The sequence below is a fragment of the Ursus americanus genome, chromosome 4 (genome assembly GCF_024610735.1).
Source record: "Ursus americanus isolate L20-20 chromosome 4, mUrsAme1.1.p, whole genome shotgun sequence".
Classification (NCBI taxonomy): Eukaryota; Metazoa; Chordata; class Mammalia; order Carnivora; family Ursidae; genus Ursus; species Ursus americanus.
The window spans coordinates 97,237,614-97,254,932 of NC_142130.1; the positions used below are offsets into that span (position 1 = coordinate 97,237,614).

General features: G+C 56.4%; 1 protein-coding gene across 2 annotated transcripts in view; it reads left to right on the plus strand.

The window, feature by feature from the left end:
* Nucleotides 1-1,817: 1,817 nt before the first annotated feature.
* AGPAT3 (1-acylglycerol-3-phosphate O-acyltransferase 3) overlaps nucleotides 1,818-17,319 on the plus strand; it is a 90,871-nt gene continuing 75,369 nt past the window's right edge. The window contains exon 1 of one of the 2 annotated variants that reach the window (XM_045774196.2): nucleotides 1,818-1,976. The gene's annotated coding sequence lies outside the window, so the exon portion shown is untranslated. The remainder of the gene's footprint in view (nucleotides 1,977-17,319) is intronic. The other variant, XM_045774193.2, reaches the window with a different exon arrangement.

Consider the following 17,319-nt stretch of genomic DNA (forward strand, 5'->3'; position numbering starts at 1 on the left):
TGAGACAGATACAGTATTTTGAGCTGATCTAAAAGTTCAAAGTAACTATTAAGTGGCCATCAAGTGTCTAAACGGTGAGGTACATTTAGTTTTTTTAAAAGTATTTATAAAACGTGTGCACACGATAAATTTAAACATTACTACCTAGTAACAATAAAGTTGTCTTACTTCTGTCCAGCTGATAAGTCTCAGATAACAGTCTCACATTTATCCTTCCAGAAGTTTTCTGGATGTATAGATGCATATACTGCTTTCCAATACAGGAAAGGGATCCTTGTATACACATTGCCCTGCATCTTCACTCTCTCTCTTTTTTAATTTAACAAATGTTGGAGATTATGTAATATCAGCATATGTAGAATTACCACATTAACTTTTTAGTGTTCTAAATTAAAAATATTACTAAATGAATATGCTGGTGTTTATTGAACCAGGTGTCTATGGGTCGTTTTCAGATTTTTGTTAATTATATGCTGTAAGTCAGAACATCCTTCCATGCACATCTGCAGGTGCCTGTGGGAATTTACCTGTAGGACAAGACAACTAGAAGACGCAGTGTGGGCTCCAAGGTTTTACGAGTAATACATTTCCACCAACACTGCAAACCATAACTTCTTTTTCAAGAATAAGGGAGTTGTGAGTAGAACAGGTGCATGTATGTGTATTTTATTTTATTTTAGTCCAAGTGTTTTCTGAAATAATGGGAGGAGGTTTAAAATAAGACACAGCTGACTGTAACAGCGCCTGGTATTTTAAATAGTTTTCCAGTGAAACCAGTCCAAGTTCAGGAGTCCAGCTTCATCTGAGGACCTGAACAGGCGGCGGGTCAGGCGAAGTACCGACTGGAGAAAACGGAGTGGAGATGACCCTCCGCCTGGCTGCCCTCCCTGGGGCGGTTTCCAGGCTCGGCCACCAGCAGGTGCTCCGTGGGGGAACTCAGGCAACCCTGTCCAGCTCGGACGCTCTTCAGGCAAGAGGGGACAGTGGTCAGTGACCCGGGAGCCGGGGTACACTAGCGAGGCCGGGTCGAGGCTACCCCCCCCCCCCAGTTCCGGGGGGTCCTTCCTCCAGGGTCAAATCGATACAATGTTGCCAGCCTGGTGCCAACTATAAATAAGTCAAAGGGCGCTGCACGTGGTTCCGAAATCTGTCCTCCCGCAGAACCACGGCTCCCAGGACTGTCCCCACTGTGACGCGCGCGCCGATCCACCCTCCCCCCCCCCCCCCGCGGCGGCCGTACCCCCCCCCCCCCCCCCCCCGCCTGTAGGCCTGTAGTGACCCAGGCTAGGGGAGGAGCTCACGCCCGGAAACAAGCGGGGGTGGGGGGACCCCAGGGAGATGGGGGGCTCGCGGGGTCGCCTGACCCGCGGTGCTGTCTCCCCGCCCCCCACATACTGTGCCCCCCGCCTGGTCCCCTCCCTGCGTCAGTCCCGCCCCTTGATCGGCCTGGCTGGTCCCGCAACCCACGTGCCCAGCCGGCTCCGGTCCCCGCCCCGGATTCACACGCGTCCGTTCCCCGACCTCTGCCAGGGCCCCTTCCCCGCCGGCGCCCCCCCTTGTACCCCCACCCTCCCCCGGCCAGGACCTCCCCACTGTCCCGCGTCCCCCCCACGTGTCCCCCGTCCCTCACGTGTCCATCTGAGCCCTCCCCGTGTGTCCCCCCGGCCCCCCCCCCCCCCCGCGTACCCCCCCCCCGCGTGTCCCCGCGTGTCCCCCCCGCGTGTCCCACCCCCTCCCCGCGCGCCGGCGGAACTGTGGGATCGCCGCGCACAGGAAGTGGCGGGGCGGCGCGGCCTAGGGCGGAGGGCGGCGGGCCGGGCGGGGCGGGATGGGGGCCGGGGGCGGCGGGCGCCGCACTCGCTGAGGCCCGACGTAGGGCCGGGCGCGCCCAGGGCCGGAGCGCAGCGGCCGGAGTGGCCGCGGAAGCGACGCCGAGGCCGCGCGCGCGCGCGACGAGCAGGTGGCGGCGGCTGCAGGTGAGCGGCGCGGCCCCCGCCGAGGTCGGACCCCCCTCCCGCCGCCCGAGGTCGTTCCCCCCCCCCGCCCCCCCGGCCCCCGCCGCCTGAGGTCTCTCCTCTGCCCGAGGTTGGCCCACGCCCGAGGTCGGCCTCGGGCCCGCTGGCCCCGCGCCGCAGTGGGCCGGCTGCGCTCTGCCCGGCGCGGGGCCTGCGGGAGGACCGGGCGGGGGTACCGGGCGGGATGGGGGGGCTCGGGGTGATCCGTGGGCCCGGGTCCTCCCCGCACCCCTGGCCTCCCCGGTGCCTTGTCCGGCCGAGGCCCAGGACACCTCCCCGTCCGCCCCCCTCAGGCCGCTGCAGCCTCCAGGGGTGGGGGCCGAGGGGTGGTGGAGAGGAGCGGGGAGCCACCGGGGGAGGGGGCGCCCCGGGAGGGGCTGGGCGGACCGAGATGAGCGAGAGCGCAACCCCCACCTCCCCGCGGACTTTGCTGGGGCACCTCTGCTCCCTCCGCGGACGCGACAAGGCCCCCTGCCTAGCTCTGGGGCGCTGAGGACCCGGGATCCGCACGGCGCCCCTGACCCCGCAGGCCGTGGCCCAGGCTTAGTTTCACTTTTTGCTCAATTGGAGGGGAGGGCTGCAGGTGGGGCTGCAAAGAGGGTGGCGTGTGCTGAGTTTTCAGATTTGACTTTGGCGTTTGGACCAAGGCCGACTGTGAATTTCCACCGTTCCAGTCAAGTGATGGGGTCAGTCAGTGATCCAAGAGCTATTTGGGGCCAGAGCCACCTTCACCCCCAGGGCCACCCCCAGGACCCTGGAAAGGAGGATTATTAGCAGTTAAAGCTACCTTGAAAAATTGTGCAGGCTTTTTTTTTTTTTTTTTTTTTTTAACTTTGAGAGAAGTTCAGTGCAGTAGGGAAAATGCTTTTATACATGGCTTCCTGGGCCTTTTTTTTTTTTTTTTTTTAAGCACAATATGAACAGTCTTGTGGAAGGGAATTCTTAAGCAGGTAGGTTCCTTTTTGTAGGAAATATGATCTTAACAGAAGGAAAAATGAGGACCGCTGGCCTTCAGAGTCTGGGATGGGAAGCAGCCGCCTATCCGAGAAGTGACAGTCATCCCGGGGAGCCCAAGTCCACCACTGGTGTGCTGATGCTGGTCGGGCCGGGTGTGGGGGCTACACCCGGAACCCCCCTGCCCCCCATGCTCCAGGTTACAGCTCTGCAGGCTGGTGACAGTCACTTAGGGGTTACTAGTCCACGCTTCTCTGCTAAAACGGTTCGTAAGGGGTCTCAGTCAGATTCTGAACATTCTCTAATTTGATCACTTCCTTGCTGCCCCCTCCCCCTTTTCTAGACTACCCCCCCATCCCCTTCAAAGTTTTAGAATTAGCCTGTTACGGCTCACTTCTGTATCCATTATTCAGTCACCCTTAGGGATCTCCATGATTACATTGTTTAAAAGAGAGGCTACATAGGATTGATGGTCAGGATGGGAAGGGCCTCTTCTTGGCCCTGGAAGGTATAGTCGCCTTACTGTGTCAAACCAAATGTCATGTGTATGCATAGTAGCCGTGCTCAGCTGGAGCTCGCTGTTCACGTGCCTGGGTGGCCCCACCTGGGGAATCTCTACCAAGAGGTCTGGGTCTTTGCAGTAAGCTGAGGCGTGTGTGGGAGCAGGGGGGGAGGCAAGCTTGTGAGACGGTCAGGGAAGGTGCATGAGGGATGCTTCAGCCGCCTCCAGGGAGGGTGCCCTCGGCCCTGGGCTGGCCCACGTGGCAGGCTCAGCGCCGGCCTGAGTGCTCCCTGGCCCAAACGCAAGTCTGTGGGCCAGCGCCGGGAGCAAACAAAGCAGTTGTTTTATTTAGAAAGGTAGAAAGAGTGTACCCACCAAGGTGATCTGGGCTGTCCATTTTTACTCCTGCTTCCCACGTTAACTGAGATCACCCTGATATGTAGCCTGTGGCCTGTGTGCTCCCTCCAGCCTTGGAAAAGAGCGGTCTGCAAGAACAGAGGTCTCGTTACCTGCTGAAGGCTAGGTCACAGATCAGCATGGTCAGATTTAAACTAAGATCCATGGGCCCCCATCTTCTGAGACCCCACCATCTGCTGAAAGTCCATGCATTTTCATCTGGGGTCAAATCAGAGGTAGGAGGGAAATATTGAAATCCTTGTAAACAGGGAAAATGAAAAACAGAAGTTGTGTTGACAAGAGCCAAATTTACTGGGTTTTTTGAAGGGGGAGAGTCTGGTTAACTTGTCCAATCACATTTTATCCCTGAAGTGCACACCTTCTGTTGACTTTCAGCCTGACTTAACATGGGAGACAGGAGAGGGCACACTTGCGGTGTAGACCAGGTGCCCTCACTGCCAGCAGCAGCCCCCCATCACCGTCAAAATCTGGCAAAAGCAGTAGCTTCCGCCTCCAGCCCTTTCTTTCATCCCTGGCCTTGTCAGAACTCAAACAGTTTACTGGTAGAAGTTGTGGCTGATTGATATTTACAGAGCAAAGGACATGAGTGGCTACATTTGTCCGTTTCCTTTTAAATGATTTGTATAAGGTAAGATCTTTAGTTACTCAGTCTTACTGAGAAATTGAGGTTACAGTAAGGTTGGACTGAATTTTGTAAAGCAATTGCTCAGAAATTTCACGGATTTTACTTTTGGTTAACCAAAGAATGTTTGAGGCTTTAAATGAGTTGTTTCAAGTTGTAAAGCAAAATGTCTGTGACTTACTCTGTCCTTCCTAAAACTACCTTGTAATGACCTTAACATTAATCGCAAATTACTAATTTCAGAATCCTGCATTTTAGGCAAACGCATTAGTGCTTCGTGCTTGGACAGCCTTCCTTTCGGTTATTAGAAGAATTTGCCACGTTTGGATTATCTTTGTGGACTGCAGTGTGAGAGCGTGTAATCTTGGGAGGGCATCTGTGCGATCATTAGGGAGGTGGCGGGTGGGGTGGGGGGAGGCCGGCCTCCGCTCTCACTGCAGGCTGGAGTCTCACTGGCCATGGACGCTGTGGTCTGACCGCTGTCCCTTCCCGAGTGTAGCTGGGAAAGGGTCGCAGGTAAGGTACATCTTTGATGCTGGTGCTGGCAGATCGAGACGTGACAGGCGGCCTTCTTCCACAGGGCTCAGAACCGAGGCTGGGCGCGTGGTGGGAGCAGTGTGCCAGCAGCCGAGAGGCCTGTCCCCAGGCGACTCGGGGAGGCCGTGCATTATTTATTTATTTTTTTTTTAAAGATTTTATTTATTTATGTGACAGAGAGACAGCCAGTGAGAGAGGGAACACAGCAGGGGAGTGAGAGAGGAAGAAGCAGGCTCCCAGCGGAGGAGCCCGATGTGGGACTCGATCCCGGAATGCCGGGATCACGCCCTGAGCCGAAGGCAGACGCTTTAACGACTGCGCTACCCAGGCGCCCAGGCCGTGCATTATTAATGTGGATCTTCTGGATACCTTTCTGAAAGTGGGTGGGGAGTGAAATTGGTACGTGATGAATTCTACCGCGAGCAGTAGTAAAAAGCTGTATGCTGCTAGGAAGTACCTTCAGCTGGGTGTCTTTCCCCGATGGTGGGAAACTAGTGGGGGAGCTCAGCTCTGGAGCCCTTTTCCTCTTCACGTTGTTGGCTGACCTGAAGACTTTATGAGCATATGCCGACACTAAAAGTGTCCCCTGCCTGGTCACCGAGGCTTTGCATATTGTCCCGTGACAGCAGCTACGACAACGACCTCTGTGAGGTGTCTCACGTGCACATTATGTTGTTTGATTCTTGGAAAAGCCCTGTGAGCACAGTGGCCTCGCCCCATTACACGAATGGAGAAACTGAGCGGGGAGGGCCTGGTGGGATTGCTCAGCTAGCAGATGGTGACTCTTGACATGAAAGGTTTTCTTGAATCCAAAGCACTTTGATGTTCAGAAAACTCAATGTATGAAAAATCTTCATTTTTGAAACTAAGTGGTTGGCTTCATGTAAGTAGTCATTTAAAAACTTTTTACTTCTAGAAGGCTATACTCGGTGAACTGGGGATCAGAAGTCCCCATCTGAGATGGTGGAAACAGATACATGCTAGATATGATGTTGCACTGAGGAAAGTCAGGTTATGCAAACTCACGTGTGCGTGTGCTTGGCTGCCTTGTGCGCCTGGTGGGAGTGAGATGCAGGGCTGTCCTGGGGACGAGCGTAAGGGGTGCGCCAGTGGTTGGTCCGGCGCTCCACGGACTGGTTTCTACTGGAGACCACTGTCCAAGTCTAACTGGAGCCATTGAATGAATGTGCTTTTCATTAGGAGTCTGTCGACTGGTGTACCTTGCAAAATAAGGCCTAATAGCATTTTTGCCAAAACGAGCCAGAAGTCAGTTCTTAAATGGAGAGTGTGTAGGTCTGGGTGATGAAGGAAGTAGGTGCCAAAAAGAGAGGTACAGGAGGTTTTCTGGGAGAGGCTATGGAGGCTGAGGGGCACTGGGGCTCTGGGGGACCCTGGGGCCACCATGCTGGCCTGACACTGTGAGAGGAGACGGGGATGCTGGAGGGCTGGGGAGGGAGAACCTCTCATGCAGCCCTGAGAAAGTCTCAGCTGGGGGGGGGGTCCGGCTGGGACTGCCCCCACCCTGGGAGCCCGGCGCCCCTCAGACCCAGCTGTGTGTGGAGGGCACATTGCCACTGCGCGGCCGGTTCTCTCTCCCTCTAGGGCTGTCTGAGTGTCCAAGCCCCGTGACCGCCTCACAGACAGCGTTTAGTGACTTCCACAAAAGTGGAAGGACGTGGCAAAAATAATCTTCCAGTGTTAATAATTGCGTGGCATGAGTAGTGTTTTGGTTTTGTTTTAGAAAAAGCCCTGAGGTCATGGCAGGTCTTTGCCGGACCCGGTGGTGAGCTGGTAGCGGACAGCAAAGTGGCTGGTGCTAGGAAGGAACCAGGGACTTCCAGGGTCATGGAGTTCAGAGCGCACACGTTAGCACACGTTAGCGGTTGTTTTCAGTTGTGTGAGTCAAGGTGTGTGTCGCTATAACCTGGGTTCTGGATGTGTTAGAAAACGCAGTGGCGGCCCGCAGGTCACCCCTGGCTCCGGGCTTGTGCGCTGCTTTCCCGGAGCTCCAGCTGCTTTGTGCTCTTCGCTTCCTTTCTTTCCAGTGTAGGGAGTTATTGGGTACGCGCGTTTCTTTTTTGGTAAATAAAACTACATAAAAGTTGTGAACACAAATTCTAACAGAGACCAGGCAGGAAGGGGAGCCTGGGGAAATGTAGGTGTGAGACAGGCGGACGGCTACGTGGACAGAAGTGATGGCCAAGGCCTCTTCTCTCATGTGTGCTCGCAGGACCCCCAGCACCGATCCCCAGCCAGTATGACCCCAACACGGACCCCCAGACACTCACCCCCAGCACTGACCTCCAGCACTGAGCATTGACCCCCAGCACTGACTTCCAGCACTGAGCCCTCACCCCTAACACTGACCCCCAGCACTGAGCATTGACCCCCAGCACTGACCTCCAGCACTGAGCATTGACCCCCAGCACTGACCTCCAGCACTGAGCCCTCACCCCTAACACTGACCCCCAGCACTGAGCATTGACCCCCAGCACTGACCTCCAGCACTGAGCATTGACCCCCAGCACTGACCTCCAGCACTAAGCCCTCACCCCTAACACTGACCCCCAGCACTGAGCATTGACCCCCAGCACTGACCCCCAGCACTGAGCCCTCACCCCTAACACTGACCCACAGCACTGAGCCCTCACCCCCTGCGCTGACCCCCAGCACTGAGCACTGACCCTTGGCCACTGAACCCCAGCCCGCGTGACCCCCAGCCGACATGGCCAGGTCGATGCATGACTAGAGGAAGTAGATCTTTGGTCCCTGAGGACAAGGCAGAAATCTGGGTTTTTGTATGCAGTTATTTATTTGCAACAAACTGTAGACCAAATAAAAAATGTTGCTGCCCGAATTCAGCCTATAGGTTACAATTTTTACAACATCTAGTCTACAACATTTGTTTAATTTTTGAAATAAAGTAACTGAGCTAACGAGGACAAAATCCACGAGAAGCAAAAACGCGGATGACAGAAATCTAAGGTCTCGCGTGCGGATGAAAACCGAAAATGTCCGTCCGTCTCAAGCACGGCTGCTGGGAGCAGGGTGGGGGTTCTCTGACGGCGCGTGGAGGGGAAGAGAAGGTGGCACCAAGAGTCCGTGTCCGGCAGGGAATGGGAGCCCCACGTGTCTCCATGTGCTTGCAGGAGGCCCTCCTCAAGTCTGCGAAAAATGTTTACAAACTGTGCCTGAATGCTCACGGGACAGCACCCCTAATTCCGACCCGTGTCCTTGGACCCCCCTCGGGCGCTGGCGTGCTGCAGGTGCAGCCACGGGGGGCGGGAGGGGGCGAGGCTCGGGCACGGGAGTGCGCCTGGCAGCCCCGCCGGTCCTCAGACGCGGGTCCCACGCTGCACAACCACCAGCCGCCGGATGGGGGGTCCACGTGCTGGCGAGCACTTGACACTGCCATCAGTTCTCACAAGTGGAATGGACGCGACACGCGCTGTCTAGCTGTGGCCTTGGTTTGCACTGCCCGCCTGACGCTGCTGAGCACCTCCCTGCATGGCCGGGCCACGCGTGTTCCCGCGCTGAATGCCTTCACGGGCTGTCCTTCCCTGCGGTTCTGTGCCACCGTTTCCTGTGTGCCATCACGTGTGTGCCTCGGGCCTCCTCCCAGCTGTGGCCTGTCTTCTTTATTCTGATGAATCAAAAGGCCTGATTTCCTGTGGATTCATCCATCTTCCCTTTTCTGGGTGATGCCTTTTGCACGTGGCGAGGAGCCCTTCCCCGCCCTGGGGGGACTCCTGTGCGCTCCGCATTCTCTTGTGGGGGTTCTGAGGTTTGCCTCCCACCCGGAGGCCCCTCATCCCTCTGGAGCCGACTCCGTGCGTGGCAAGAAGTGGGGGGCCCCGTGCTCTCCTGTCCCCATGGGAGCGCCCCTCGTCCACAGCAGTCCTCAGCACGGCCCTCTCCCCCGGCCCAGCTGGTGGCACTGCGGCCACGTGTCCGGGCGCCCTCTGTGTAGTTCTCTGTCCGTCTGGTCCGTGTGTCCGTGTTCATCCTTCCTGCGGGGTCTCAGGAGCCCCCGGCCATTCCTGCTCTTGGCTTCTCTCTGTTAGGAGTTAAAGTCGGCTTCTGAAGTCTCACGAAAAACTGTCAGCACTTTGACTGAAAGGGCACGGACTGTGTAGATCGACTGGGGGACGTTTTCGCCGTCATGGGCCGGTCCTCCCGCGTGAACACGGCCTGTGTGTCGTTAATGTGGACCGTCCGTGGCTCCCCGTGCGGCCCCTCGTTCCTCAGCCTGCCTCGCAGTCTGCACTTAGTTTACTCCCAGGGGCCCTGATGACTTCTCTTGCTTTTCTAAGCAGCATTTCTAAATTTTGTTTTTTATTAACATTTTTTTCTAAGTCCTTTTTGGTGTTGAGCAGAAGTGCGTTTGATTTTGGGTATTGTCTTGATAGTCCGTCACCTTGCCAGTCTCCAGTTCCCGCCATTTATTTGTGGGTGTTTAGGGCCTGCTTGCTTTCTTTCTTTCCTTCTTTCTTTCTTAAAGATTTATTCATTTGAGAGAGGGAGAGAGATTGTGAGTGGGGGGAGGGGCCAAGAGAGGGAGAGAGAGAATCTCCAGCAGACGCCCCACTGAGCACGGAGCCTGACACAGGGCTCGATCTCACGACCCCGAGATCATGACCTGAGCAGAAACTGAGAGTCGGGTGCTTAAACGACTGAGCCAGCCAGGTGCGCCCCTCCCTGTTTTAGGATTTTCTGTGTGGACATCCTGTCATCCGGGAATGGGGATGGCTTTGTCTCTTGCTTGTGCCTTCTTGTTTCATGGCCAGGCCGGGGCCTTCAGGACGATGTTGCGTGGAAATGTGACAGGGCGTCCTGGTTTTGTTCTGATTTTAGGGAAATACTGCTGTTTCCCCTTCCGCTGTTGGCACAACAGCTAAGCAGTCCCAAATCTTAGTTCTTCTTTTTATTTTTTAGCGGGGGGGCCAGAGGGAGGGAGAATCCCAAGCAGACTCACCGCTGAGCCAGGAGCCCGTTGCGGGGCTTGATCCCACGACCCTGAGATCATGACCTGAGCCTACCCCAAGAGTTGGACGCTCACCCGACAGTGCCCCCCCGCCCCCCCATCTTAGCTCTGAGTCCTCCGTAGCTCTCCCTGGGATCAGAGGTGGGAAGACTACGAAAAATAAAGAGAGAGCGTAAAGACTCATCTGCACATCAGGGAGACATGGAAATGAAGCCCCAGTGAGGTGCTGGCCCCCCTACCAGGGGCTGTGACATGGAAAGGCTGCAGAGAGACCCAGTGTTGGGGAAGGTGTGGAGCAAATGGGGGGCCTCGCGGAGGAGTCCCTCGTGGTGGGGCCTGCCCAGGAGGGGGTTCACTCCTGTGTGCGCACCAGTACGTGACCATCAGGACCCCCGTGCGGGATGTCCCGGCAGCCGTGGAAATGCTCTGAATGCCCATGTGCAAAGAACATGAAGAGGGAACTTCTGGAATAGTCACACGGTGGGGAGAGAACGAAGCTGTTCCACATGCAAGCACATGTGTGGACCTCACAGGCGTGCCAGGCAGAGGTGTACACGCCTGGTTCTGTTCACACGAAGCACAGCGTTGCCGGAGGCTGTCCGGCAGGGCGGGGACGTGCACGGGCTCCTCGGAGCGCTGCAGCATTTCTTCCTCGAGCCACGTGTTGCACGGATGTGTGTGGTGCGTGTAAGTGTGAGCAGCACTCTTGTAATGTGTGCACTTTCCTGTGTGTATATTATACTGAAATCAAAAGTTTTGAAAAAGAGTCAGTGAGAAAATTATAGAGACAGAAGGCAGGCAAAGGAATCCAACAGATGTATCATCAGTGAACCGAAGAGTCTGACCAGGAAACCCACACGGTGCGGCCTCCAGCGACGCTTCGAAAGCTTCCGTGGTTGGAGAGGCCGGCGGGGTGCTGAGCGCCTGCACCGCCTGGAGCCTGACCCAGGAGGGGCGACAGAGACCCGGCTCACTGACCTTCCCGGGGCACCTGCTGTGCATGGTCCAGAGACCGTGCATGTCAGGGAGAAAAGAGCAGGCAGCTCACTGTAGGCCGGGGGTGGGCGTGGGGGTCTCAGGAGAGAACATGGGGACCGCGGACTTGTCTGGACACACGGTGCTTCCAGGGCTGACCAGGAAAACGCCAGCCAACCATGAGGGGATGGTCAGCTTGTGCATGTGCCCGCGGTGGTGGCAGGAGGGTGGCACACAGCTGTGATGGTGACGAGGGCCGTCCAGCCGGTGCGGGTGAACTAAGGGTGAGCGGTCCCGCCTAGCGGACAGTGCCCAGTGGCAGGCAGCGTGCTTTGGGTGCCCAGGGACTCCGAGGTGCCATTGGCCCCAGCCAGGAGTGACACGGGCCGCAGGTCCCACATCCCGGAGTGGGATGCACCCCACCCCGGAGGCTCCTCACAGTCACATGTGACCAGGGCGTCAGCCACGCTCCTGGGACACACACTCCAGGTACTCCAGGTACCCTTTGCCGGCGTGAAGTGACCTGGCCAGGGTTAGGCATGGGCATAGCCCAGGGGCCCGTCTCTGGGGGCTGGCTGGCTTCCTGTCCCCCAGGGGAAGCTCCGAACCATGAACATGGGGTGGGGGAGAGAGGTGAGAGCACCTTTTCAAGCTGTCCTATTGGATGATGACGTACCGGGAGGGGAGTCAAGAGGTCAGCTGTTCCTTTGCATGGGGGGGCCGGGGGACAGCGTGGCAGGGGCACCGACATCAATATACCTCCTTGGGCAATGTCACCTGTCCCAAACAGTGAAGTTACAGACAGAGATTGCTTATTTTTCTATAGATGCCCTCTTTCAGTTTAAGAAAGTTGTCTTGTTTCTAAGAATATTTTGCTGAAAATGTTTTACAAAGACTTCTGCATGTATTAGGCAGATCACATATGATTTTTCCATTTATCTGTTAATTTGGTGAAGTACATGAGTCCTTCTTTGCCTTCCTGGAAATGTCCCAGCTTGGCCGTGGTGTATTATTTTTGCTACGTTACTGTGTTTGGTTGGTGGGTAATATTTTGTATGGGATTGTCTACACCTGTGTTCAAAGTGAGTTTGGCTTATAATTGTCCTTTATCACATCCTGTCCTCATGTGGTCTGGTGTGTGGATGAAGCCAGTGTCCTGACTTGAGTTGGCCGGCGTTGCCCCTCCCTGTGCTGTGTGGTAGGGCTTCTATAAGACCAGGGTCGTGTGTTTCATGTGGCTTCTTGGTCCCGGCCTGGCCTCTGTGTGGCTCCGTGATGGCGTCCTGGTTCTTCTCGTTAAGAGCTGCAGATCTGTCAGGGTTTCCAGTCCTGTCTGAATACAGTTTGGTAGCTTCTTTTTCCAGGGCCTAACCTGCATGTGCTCGCTGTCACCATGTCACAAGTGACACCAGCCCGCATCGTCCCCCCGCTTCCGTGGTCTGGGGGTCTGGGCTCTCACAGGCTGCGAACAAGGTCTTACCCGAGGGCCCGACGGAAGGCCCCCTTCCAAGCTCACTCCCGTGTTATTGTCGGACGCAGCTCGTTGCCGGTGGTGGTTCTGAGCGTGTTTGTCGCTAAGAGCCGCCATCTACACGAGGTGCGTGGTACACGCAGGGACGGCAGGAAGGAAGTCCCGGTGTTGGGAAGCCTCATCCCAGACGTGGTCCGCCAGGACTCGCCTTGAGCCCCTTCCGTGAGAAGCTGTGGCGAGGGGGTTGCGCACGGCTGTTACCCACGGGGGTCATCTCGGGGCTCTCCGCCACGTTACCCGTTTCATTCACATTTTCCATTTCTTGGTGCAAAGGTCATAGTATTTTCTTGGTTTTCAAATCTCTGACATTAAGTTTCCTTTCATTTCTAAAATTGTTTCTGCTTTTCTGTTTTCTTGACTCATCTTAGCGCAGGTTTCTCTCCATTACTTTATTCCCGTGGACGAAGAGGCCACGGTTGGTTGGGCTCAGCCCTGCGGCTCCTCTGTCTTCCCCGACGTCACTTCTCGCTGTGCTCCATGGGTTTATTCCCGTGTCTCTTTCTAGGTTACTGAGTTGACTCATTATTATTTTTTTATTTTCGTGACTTTTTCTAAGCACAGCTTCATAATTTTCAGACTTGATTTCTGTCGTCAGCCTTTCGGGCTCCCCCCGTCTCCGCCCTGCTCTGCTGCGTGCCATGTGTTTGGGCTGCAGTACGCTCACTGCTCGGTCTAAGCACTTTCAGATGTCCTTGTTCTCCCGTGACCTGCGAGTGAAATCCGTGAGTGAAACAGAAGGAGCTTTTACTTCCTAAATGCTCGGCGATTTTAGGTCACATTTTTATTACTGGCTTCAGCTCCAGTGCCTTCTGGGCAGAGACCCACGGTGTCTGTGGCACTGAGTGTACGGCCGTTTTGGAGACTTGGATGGTGTCACGTCACCGTGCTCTGGCCGACGCGGTGGCTGCCCCGGGACTCGGTCGTCCCGCCAGCTGGCCTCCTGTGCCAGTCTCTGGTTCTCTCAGGCCACTCTGTGCTCCCTCCCTCTGGCGGTCTTCCGTCTCACTACGGGGGGGCTTTCTTCCAACTCATCCTGCTTTGGATTCCATGTGCTTCCTGGAGATAAAAGTGTTGTCTGTTTTCATAATTCTGGAGAAATTCTGGCCGTTAGTTTGTTGAGTGCTGCTTGACTTTACCGCACCGTCCTCCAGCATCTTCTCCCTTGTTTGTGCTTTTTCTCTCTCTCTTTTTTTTTAAAGATTTTATTTATTTGTCAGAGAGCGAGCTCACACAAGCAGGGGGAGCAGCAGAGGAAGAAGCAGGCTCCCCGCGGAGCTGGGAGCCGAATGCAGGGACTCGATCCCGGGACCCTGGGGTCATGACCTGAGCCAGAGTCAGACGCTCAACCGAGCCCCCCAGGCGCCCCTGTGCTGCTGCTCTTTCTGTCATTTTGTGCTGTGTCCTGGGCGGTTTCTTCAGGCCCCCAGCTCTGCTGTGTCCTGGGCGGTTTCTTCAGGCCCCCAGCTCTACCTTCTCCCTGGCCTTGTCTGCTGTGGAACCAGCTCGTGAAACCTTCCGTTCTCTTTGGGGCGCCCGGGGGACTGTCAGTTAGGCATCCAACTCTTGATTTCGGCTCAGGTCATGACCTCAGGGTCGTGAGATTGAGCCCCGCGTTGGGCTCTGCCCTTGGTGGGGAGTCTGCTTGAGATTCTCTCTCTCCCTGTCCCTCCCTGCCTCCCCCCCACCCGTGTGCACATGCACGCACGCGCCCTCTCTCGCTCTCAAATACGTAAATCTTTAAAAAACAAACTTCTCTTCGGTTCCTTCCAAATCTACTGCTCTTCATGCTGGTGTTCTGTTCCTTGCATGGATTTTGATTTCCCGTTATCTCGAACGCTGGCTATACAGCCAGTACTACTATCAAACTACTAGTGACGGTGACGGTAATCACAGTGGCGCCAGGTGTGTGCTCCTGAGGCTTGAATCCCACCACTCATTGGGCTGCCTCTCACTCCCAGAAGCCAGTCTCTCGTGTAAATTTGCACTGTGGGCTGACGTCCAGGTGAGCCTGTCCGTAGGTTCCCGCAAGTCTCCCCGGAGAGGCTCTGCTGCCGCCAGAAGCCCCGGAGTGGGACTGATCTGGGACTGTGTTAGGTTAATTTTTCTTTCTTTTTTTAAAGATTTATTTATTTGAGAGAGAGAAAGAGAGAGACAGAGAGAGGGAGGGAGTGCACCAGTGTGGGAGGGGCAGAGGGAGAGAATCCCAAGCAGACTCCCGGCTGAGCTCAGAGCCTGACGTGGGGCTCGATCTCACGACCCTGAGATCACGACCTGAGCCGAAACCAAGAGTCAGACCTTAACCACCCAGGCGCCCCAGGTCAGTTTTCTGGACTCAAGCGGACTTCTAAAGACATCACTGTGACTCATAAGGTCTGCCGATGGTGGAGGGGAGAGAACGTCCAGACTTGGGTGTATGCAGTGACGGAGGTCACCTGGGAAGACTAATGTGCTCTCGGGGAGTCGAGCCAAGAAGACCCTCCCTCCCCAGCTCGTCCTTGTCAAGCGCTGTAACGAGTTTCAGACGCAGTTGCAAATGTGGCTCGGAATTTGTCCTCAGTGACCTCGGCCTTCTGCTGACCTCCTGCCATCCGTCCACCTGAGCTGATCCCTGCTGTTTTAGAACCAGCGAAGTCACCATGCGCGCAGCTTCGTTCAGGTGGGGCGTGTTTGTCGCTAAGAGCCGCCATCTACACGCGGTGCGTGGTACACGCAGGGACTGCAGGTGTTTGAGAAAAGACGACGCTGACATCAGTGTGGGGAAGTCGCACGTGTAGATTTCGGAACCAGAATCTAAATGGGAAGGAAAGCCTGTTCAGTGTCTAGACCGGAGTTATTCTCAGGGCTCGTCTGGGCCTCTCTTCGCGCTCTGTGGTGACCCCCCCCCCCAACTCTGGTTCCCAGGCCTGCACATTCCGCCGCACACCGCGCATTGCCTCTCACGTGGGCACTGGGAGCTCAGCGGGTCCTTCCTGTCTGTCCATTGTGCCGGCACCCACAACCCTTCCTCCGTCTCCCCAGGCCCTGCCTGGGACTCCCTTTCCTCCGTGTCCCTCACCCTCCCCCAGCCACTCACTGGTGGAACCCCCTGCTTCCAGCCCCGGGCGGGCCACTCTGGGTTACTCCAGTGAATTCACTGCCGTGCTCCCTCTGCTCTAATCCCCTGCGGTGACGCCCCACTGACGCCCTGCTCCCGCTACACCTGACCCAGGCCTTCACGCACCTTCGTGGAGACCACTCTCCCCGTCTTTGCCCGTGAGTTCTTCGGCATCCTCTACCCTGGCCGTCACTTTGCTAGGGAGCCTCCCCCACCCCGAGTCTGAGCTAAGACGCACACGCACTTGCTTCTAACACAGTCACGCCTGGCACGCTGTCCTTGTGGCCCACGACCTTTAGCCCACGTCGTATTGCTGACCTTTGCCGTTTGCCTTGTCACTGGGGAAAGACCATGGAGGTTGGTCTTGACTCCACTGGGTATGCAGCCAGCGCATACTGTGGAGGCACTTCGGAAAGGGGTGCATACATCATGTGCCACTTGCGTGCGGGGAAGCGCTGTCCATGGGGCAGCGTCCACGGGTCTTGGCCGGGCTGCCCCCGGGACCAGAGCACGTAGAAGGTGACTCAGGCTGGTGGGCGCCTCCTGGAGACAGGGGAGCGAGAGTAGAAAGCAGGGTCAAGCTCTGCACGGCTTGTCCCGAGCGGCTGCGGGACCAGCATCCGGCGTGTCTGTCCGCAGACTCGGCTCCTCCCCGCTCTCCCCCGTGCTCCGGAGCTGGGGCAGCGGGTGGTTTTTGTCCGAGGTTGCAGAAGTGTGGGGCATTACAGCGGAGTGGCTCGCGGGGTCCCAGCGTGTCTGTGGAGCCCAGCGGAGGCTGTTCCGCCAGCCCACACCAGAATGGGGTGTCTGTGTGTCGTCCCAGAGCAGGGTGACATGTCGGTGCCAGCTTCTGATTTTCTTTGCCGCTGAGTCATTTCATGGCTCAGCAAATCCCAGAGTAGCGTCTTTTCTTCCTGAAAGCCACCAGTGTGACAGGAGCAGGGCCCGCTCGCTGACGAGGTCCCTGGGTGGCAGGTGCGTGGCTGCTTGGAGGGGACAGGAAGGGCACCTGTCCCTCTGCTCGCGGGGTTCTGACGCTGCCTGTCTGGTGCTGCGGGAGCCGCTGGACGCAGCGGGCCGTGGGGCCACGTGGGCCCTGAGCGTCTGGTGCTGTGCGCACGGCTCCCAGGGCCGCGGCCTGTTTGCTGTGGGCATGGTTCCCTTTTGTCACAATTTTGCTTATTGCTGTTTGTGGGTGTGTAGGTCACATCTACACCTGTGGTTTTTTGCAGATGAACCTGGAAATGTGCAGTCACACAGCTGGAAGGACAGGTTTAGTTAACAATAGTGACCTTATGTCTGCTCATACCTCCACCAGGGAAGGGAGGCCACAGGCCCGTGGTAGAGAGGTGCCAGGCCTCCCCCGTGCGCGGACACGAGGGGAGCAGGCAGCGGTCACCCACACGTTTCGGGTTTGACACGCGTGACACTTAGCAGTGTGTTGTCCGTGCACAGCTGGAAAGATTGTTTCCAGGGCTGGTGGTCTGACGGCAGAGTTCCCCTCCTGAGACGGTGGGTGGTGGGGGGAGGGCAGGGAGAGAGAGAATGGAAACGAGTGAGAAACGTCTTACGATGAGACTGTAATGGTGAGTTTGTTAGTTCGTTAAGCGCTACTGTAACCAAGTAGCTTACGTAGCAGGAGTGTTGGGTCGCAGCTCCGGAGGCTAGAAGTCTAAACCCAGGTGTCT